Here is a 7,687-nt window from a genome sequence, read left to right as displayed (position 1 = left end):
AGTTCAGTTATTATTATGTAAGGAGTGACTGTGACTCAGTGACAAGAGAAGTCTTTTTGCAATCAGAAAGTTGAAATCAATTCAAGAGTACTGCTGTGAATCCCAGAGGAAAAATAAACGTTGTTGCTCTTCAAAGACACACCGTTGATGCTGATGGATGTGGACAGAAGGATCTCCTGTAGCAGTCACCATCACATCAGATGTGAAGAAGCCTCTGACTGAAGACACTGTTGCTGTGTGACAGTCTCACAAAGAGGAGGCTCAGGGTTGTCTGTATTTTTCTTGATTTTTATGAAGAATCTTTCTGTGCACCATCATCTTCCAGAGGTTCCAGAGTCGTCTCCAGAGTAGAACCAGCGTTCTTTAACACATTGGTTAGTCTTTAAGTCCTTGGTTCTGATGTCGCTACCCCAAGATGGAAAGAGATGACACTCTCAACAACAGATTTATAAAAGATCTGCAGCAACTTTCTGCAAACAGAAAATGACCTATGTTTCCTCGAGGAGAGCAGTTTGCTCCGTCCTTTCTGTAGATAGTTTCACTGTTGGGTCTCTATTCCGGTCAGATGAACACTGAGGTGTTTGTATTCCTCGATCATCTCCACGACTTCCACCATGATGGAAACTGTGTTTGACTTAACCCCGTTTCTTTTGAAATGTACAGTCATCCCCTTTGTGTGGTTCCCATTCCAGATGAGACGACTGCTTCCACACAGTGCCACAAAGCTCTCAGAAATCAGCTTCAAGAGAATCTCTGAGGTACCCAACAACTGCCTAGTCATCTGAGTATTTACACAAATGACAGGAGTCTGTTTTATTCCGGACGTCAGAGATGCAGAGACTGGAAAAGAATAGTGAGAGTACAGACCCCTGTGGTGCCCCTGTGCTGCTAAGCATCTGGTTAGATGCACAACCTTTCTGTATCAAGAACTGCGCTTTGTCAGGTCATCGTGGACCCAGGTGATTGTTGAGGCCTCCACCTTTGTCTTCCAGAGTTTCTGACAAAGCAAATCAGACAGAGGGTTTGTTGAAGCAGGTGTACGATGGTGACTTCAACTCCAACTCCATGGCAATAAGCGAACTACAGGGGGTCCTGATATGTTGCTTGTTTGCTTTCTCAGGTGGGACAACAGGAGCCTCCCTTAATGTAGGATGTCAGGGCAACCGATTTACAGTCGTTGTTGGGTGAAGGACGAGTTTTCTTTGGTACCAGAACAAGGCAGGATGTCTTCTCTGAGGTCAGGCTAATGTTGAAAAGGTGCTGCAGAACCTCACAGAGCTGCTCTGCACAGATACCATCTGGACCTGCAGCCTCGTTCCAATTTAGTCTCTCCTGCTGCCTGCTGAGTTTGATTGCAGATTCCTCCCCCGTCGCTTGTAGACGTGCCCTGGAGCAAGACAATTTACCCCAAGTTTGCCGGTCCGCATCTTGGTTCATAAACGTTGTTTGTAAGGGCAGCTTGGTTCATGTGGTTATTTGAGTCGGCATGACTTGAAAAGTGCTGCATTAGTTCAGTCAGTTTGCTATTATTTCTTTATGATGTTTTTAAAGTATGCTACAGAAAAAAATCTGAAAAAATTAGTAGAAGAAGAAAAAAGATTTAAGTAGAGAAATACAACGTAACTAATTGAAATTCAAAAGTATCAGTAAAATGACTGGAAACTTCTTATTTAACAGATAAAAACAATTTGATGCGTTAGTAAAAGCAAACCCTTCCCCCCTACTCCCTGTTCTCTGCTGAGTTTTATTTACCACCATTAAATTACCACTTTGATGATCTCAATGATCTACCTGGAACATATCTGGTAATCATTAGTGAAAGTGTTTGCTACACCTAACAGCCTTACAACAATTCACCAGCATCCAGCAACACATGACTGTCTGGCTCATCTTTAATTCAGATGTTTCACACATAATCCGCAGCAAACGTTATCATCAAAAGGACAAGCTGTTTATATTTTTCTAGATGTTTTTTCATAAGACAGAAACAGGTAAAAGCTTGTCCGAAACTGGGTCCTGCCATCCTGTTTTCTCTCATTGTTCAGAAACTGTTTGCGCTTCGCATTACAGCAATAAACTTTATGGAAGACAAGGGCCAATCCTCTCTGTAAACCAGTGAGCCGTAATGAAAAGGAGTGGGGAATAGGAAGGACAGAGATAAGAAGGAAATAACATAATCTCTGCACTGAACACAGAGACAGAGTGACAATAGTAAAAATAAAAAAAAACACGTGCTGATAACCTTGTTTTGTTTGCAGCAATATGATGTATTCTGCAGACAGGAGTCTGTCTATAGTGTTTCTTCAACCTTGTTTCCTCATCAGACAGGTGACATCCAGTCAGAGTTCGAACATTTATAGAATATAATTTGTCATGTTGTCCCCTTATTTTCTCTCAGGGTTGCTGACAGCTGCCTCGAAGGCAACAGTTGTGGTCGTTGTAATGATAAAGTCGTCTTATTCTTGTCCCTCCAACACCTGTTTGACACAACGGGACAAAACAAATATCCCATATTTGAGCATTAAATGATAACAGCCAAGGTTAATGGTTGGTCAGAGCAGTGTACTATTGAATTTAACATTTACAGTTATATCTCCTATTACCTAGAATCATACCTTCCAAGAGTTTTTCAAACGAGTTACCATCAAGCGATGTCTGGAGAGCAGAGCGCTGTCTTAAAAATAGGACATAAGGAAATGGTTTGCTACGCAGAAAAAGAGATTACAGCAACACTTTGAAACATTGAATCTATGGCTTTGAATTCGAGGCCCTGGAAATGGTGCCACCATCTAGCATAAGAAAGATGTTCTAATAAAATATGTGACTTGTAAATCTTGAGTGAATGAAACACAAATGAACAGCGATGGGTTATTTTAAAAGTTTGCAACAAATTAAACTTTTGATGCCAAAAGGTTCTTAGACATGTACCAACACATGTCTATGAACCAATTAAATCAGGAAGGCACTACTATAGTTAGACCGGAGTCTCTGAAAGCGCTGGCGCTTCTTAAAGAGACAGAGCGCCAATATCAAGGCGTTAAATCAACTATGTTCAATATGTCATGTTCAATATATACAGTATTTTTAAACTAGTTTCTTGATTGTGCCGTAAAATATCACTAACTGATGGCAAACTTGATACTTTTAAATTGTTTCATTATCTATTGTCTCATTTCCTTTCAGAAACAAACTAAAATGATTCCTAAATCAGTGATGCAGATGAATATTTTTGGGATTATCTGTGTATGTGGAAATAAAAGCTTCGAGTTTGCTTATAAATGTCTGAATGACTCATGGGTTAGAGTCAAGAGATAAACAAAATTCTTCTGATAATTGTCACTCTGGGCTGAGTATAGTGTAGGGAAAAAAATGCAACTGAAGCTCAAAATGAAAACAGAAAGATTTCCAGAATTACATATTGAATTATTAAGACAATTCTTAAAAAATATTGGAGAAATCCTACATGCCCACACTTTTCATTTAGAGTTTTCTATTTTTGTACATTCCGCAATAACAAGAAAGAAAAAAATGTTACTAAATAAAAAAGTCTGAACAGACAAAAGGAAGTTCTGTTATAGTCCAGGATGAGGGGAAAAGGAAAAGGTTCGAGGATCCCTGAAGCTGAAGCGCTTCAGACTGATTTATGGCGCCGAGCGCATAAACAGCAGAGACAGAAATACAAGCGAAGGCCCAAACGACAGCCAGATCACTTCCCACAGGCGACCATGTGCAGCACACGGCGCAGCGTGAGGGCAAGTTGCGTGTAAGCGGCAGAGTGTCAGCCATAAGTGTGTGTGTGTGTGCGCGCGCGCGCGTGTGTGTGTGTGCGTGCGCGCGCGCGCGTGCTTTCCATGCAATTATATGGGGGTCTTGTGCAACGCGCTGAAAGGCTCGAATTGGATTGCGTGTCCATAAATCACACGTGGAGTTGCTTATTCCCATCTGGCGTGAATTTTTGGGAAAGGCCTTGATGTCCCTGTGATCGCTCCCATCACCGATCTCCAAACCTCCCAGTTCCTCCCCCGCCATCTCTTTTTTAGCGCAGCTGACGGGAACACTGGGGGTCTTCCAGGCGGGCCCAGATGTGTTTGTTCCAAGCCGTCGGTGGGGCTTCGCTGGAGCTGCCTCCTCCACCATTCTTCTCCAGATGGACACATCCTTCCTGCTCAGGGTGGAAGGAAGAGGAAATATGTTTTAAATGAGATCAGGAACTCGGTGTGACCCTGCTTGCTTCGTTTAGGAGGCGAGCAGAGAACTCAGTTTTCGCTCCAGAAGATTGTGAAGGTAAATTAACTTGGGAACTCGTTCAGGCGTGTTTTCTGGATCAGTGTCTGGGTGCGCTGGTGTTGGAAAAAGTGAGGTTTTCGCGACATTTATAGCACTCCTCCAACTGTAGAAAAAATAAATAAATTAAATTAGAATAGTGGCAATAGTTGCTCTACATCTAAATTTAGAACATATTGTCACCTTCCTGCCTTTATGTCATTGGTACGGAAGGAGATTAGGGTCACTGAAAAAAAAAAAAAAGAATTCAGGCTTTTTTTCCCTGGTAATTCTGACTTTGATTTTTAGAAGATTTGTGAGAATTCAGAGAAAAAAGTAAAAATTCTGAGAAAAAAAGTCAGATTCTGAGATTAAAGTCAGAATATTTTTTCCAGTGGCCCTAATCCTCTTCTGTAGACTCAAGATTCAAACACAAAGTAGTGCGACATTTCAAACATGGCGGATTTCAAAACGAAAAGCAACAACGAAATGTTTTAGATCCAAGTATATTCATGTGCTACAACAAGTAATGACCTAAACCAACCTTGGAATTGCGTAAGGCTTGGAAATGTTTGGAAACAGAGGCGGAGCTAGTGTGTGAAAGAAACAATTTCAGTTTGGGCTGCAAAGCCGGTAGGCAGAATAAAAATGGACGCCGTGCTGTTCATTTGTAATTTGTGAAGTAAATTAATAACCACGTATGATTTATTTTTCTTTCACTTTACAATCCAAATTGCAAATTGTTGTGTTGATTCGTTACCTAAAATCAACACACACACAAAAATGCATAAATGCAAGTGACTGAAATGGGACAAAGTTCAGTCCATGGTAAAGCAAGGCCACCACATTTTGATTCTTCTACTGTCTAGTTTACCAAAAAAGAAAAAAAAAAATCATGATTTGTTGTTTTGTCTGAGCTAAGTGCATCCTCTATTTGCTGACTGCTACTTTTTGGTAAAACTGTGTGGAAATCACTTTTTTGATATTCTTTTTTTTAAATATGTAAAGTTCAAATTCTTGACAAGTATGGCAGCTTTTCTTTCTGCTTCTTATTGCAAAGAATCTCCTGAACGTCCAAAACGGGTTTGCATGCACAGAACGCTGTGAATTAAGATTGACAAGTACTGAATTTCATTTCGGGAGAGAAAAAAATAAAATAAAATAAAATAAAAAATCCAGATCAGTGAGATAAAGAAATGTAGATAAAAGGGAAGAAGAGAGAAGCAGCAGCAGTGCAAAATAGAGTTTCCTGTTTAGGCAGAAGATAAACAAACTTGACACCGAAAGTCAAGGTTGAGAAGAGCTGCTCCTCTGCTGTGACCACACAGTTTCCTAGAGCCAGAGTTCAACAGCCTGCTACCACAGACAGTACAAACTGCTGCCTCCTAATGTTTTTCTTTTACTAAATCGCCTCTGAAAACTCTTGCTTCCACCGGCAGTTCTCATTCTGACATGTGTAATCCCACAAACCCTCTGTGTTTTACAGATGACAACAAAATCTGGACGTTTCTCTCATGACTGTATTTTAAAGAGGCAGCATTATGTAAAATTGATTCTTTTCAGCTTCGCTTCACTTTATAACGTCGCTCCCTCATCAAATACATACCTGGAGTGTCGCCTTGGCTCTTTCATGCATGCTTGAGAAATCCTTTAATCTCCATGGCAACCATTCGGCTGTGAAAAACGCCTGGGTGGACGTAGCCCCGCCTTCGAGGACGAAGCTCCTCCTCCGAGCTGCAGTTTACGAGAGTCTGCATTACAAATCACAGCTCCCTAGTGACTCCCCCCAGCTCAGCTCCTCCAGACTAGCCTCCAGCAATTAGTAAACACCTGGTGGAGCGTCTACTGAGCTCATAATAGGAGCTTCTTCTCAGAGAAACGCTGGTAAAAACAAGGCGAAGTGTCCAGAAAGAAATTTCTTTTAAGTCATACGTGATATGTAAGGAATTTTTAACAACTCAAGTTGACATAGTTACTTCCTCGTGCTATAAAGCTGGAAAACACATAATTGTGCCTCTGTAAGGTTTTTTTCTCATGTGCAGCGGTGCAGAGGTCAGCGGTATCCCTTATCTTAAAGCTGAACTCTCCTCGTCCTCTGACCTGATAATTGCTTGGCAGTTATCAGGTCATCTTGGCAGTTTGCAGTCTGTCTTGAACTTTAATAAACCGTTTAAAAAGCTGAGCCAAACCACGAAAGCCCCTCATTTGAAAGTCAAAAACCTGAAAAAAATAAATAAATGCATAAATAAAAACATTCGCTTTCACCGCAGGAAACAGAGGAACTAACTTTGAATAAAAATATTTTATGACTCGCTCGGCGGGTGTTATCTGACCGGGAACTTTGTTTTTGTTCTCTAATCTTTCTGAGCGCCAAGCAAATTTGTGATAACACATGATTAGGGGCCTCTCTTTAGCAAAGGAGGCACATCAGCAACTTCTGTGTCTTGGGTGTGAAATGTGTCTTTGCTGCCTCTTACCAACCTGTAATTGGTCTGAACCTCCACATCCTCCCCGGTGTTCTTCTGTCTATCTGGCAAAACCCTGTCAAAGCCACTAAACAGTTTCTCACGCTTTCTCGTTTGCTAGGCTCTAATTTCGTCTGCTGCAGGACGAAGTGAAAATGTGTGCTTATTTAGCAACTATGTCAGTAGTTTCAGTTTACTACTTTAGGCTGTTAAATAAAATGATGATTTTACACAAATCAATTTAATTTTTATCAGTGTACAATTATGGACTGCTGTAAGCTGTTAGAAAATATATTAATTTGCTCTTTGAATCATTCCAACTTACTCCACTCTTGTTTAATTCAAGCTGGTTGTCTATATATATGTATATATATTTTTTTATGTTGCCCATTTTTCTTTCTATATTTCCTCTTTTTGCCCCAGCTGATGCTACCTCAGCTTGATTTTAATACAACTGTAAAACACAGTTCCTCATTGTGGGACTCCAAAGTGTCTGGATTTGAATCTCGGTAGGATGTACAGGGTACCAGGCATACAGTTACATGCAAACAGCAACAGTATATTCAAAATCAACATTTATTTTAATGGCTTCTGAACTCATTTTAGAAACTCCTGGCTGCCTGTTAAGTCAGCAGTGATGGGATTGATCTTTCAAGATAAATCGGATGGAAGTTGAGGTGGGCATTTATTGTATCGTTTATCGTGATAAATTTCTTATAAGAGTTTTGATCTCCAATTAATCATGTTTTTAAAAAGTCCAAACTTTGTCCGTATTGTCAATATTGCCATTTTCTCCACTGCTTGTTCCAGAAAGGTTCATCAATAAGTACCAATGAATTTGAAAATATGATGAAAAACAGTTTCTGTGTGCAGTTTGATATAAAATCACACTTATTAATGAAGTGTAATACAAATGGATGTTTCTCGGGAGCAGTATCTGTGGGTCCAGGATTGCCGTG

Source organism: Poecilia reticulata, linkage group LG1, assembly GCF_000633615.1.
Source record: "Poecilia reticulata strain Guanapo linkage group LG1, Guppy_female_1.0+MT, whole genome shotgun sequence".
NCBI classification, from domain to species: Eukaryota; Metazoa; Chordata; class Actinopteri; order Cyprinodontiformes; family Poeciliidae; genus Poecilia; species Poecilia reticulata.
This window is presented reverse-complemented; position numbering follows the sequence as displayed.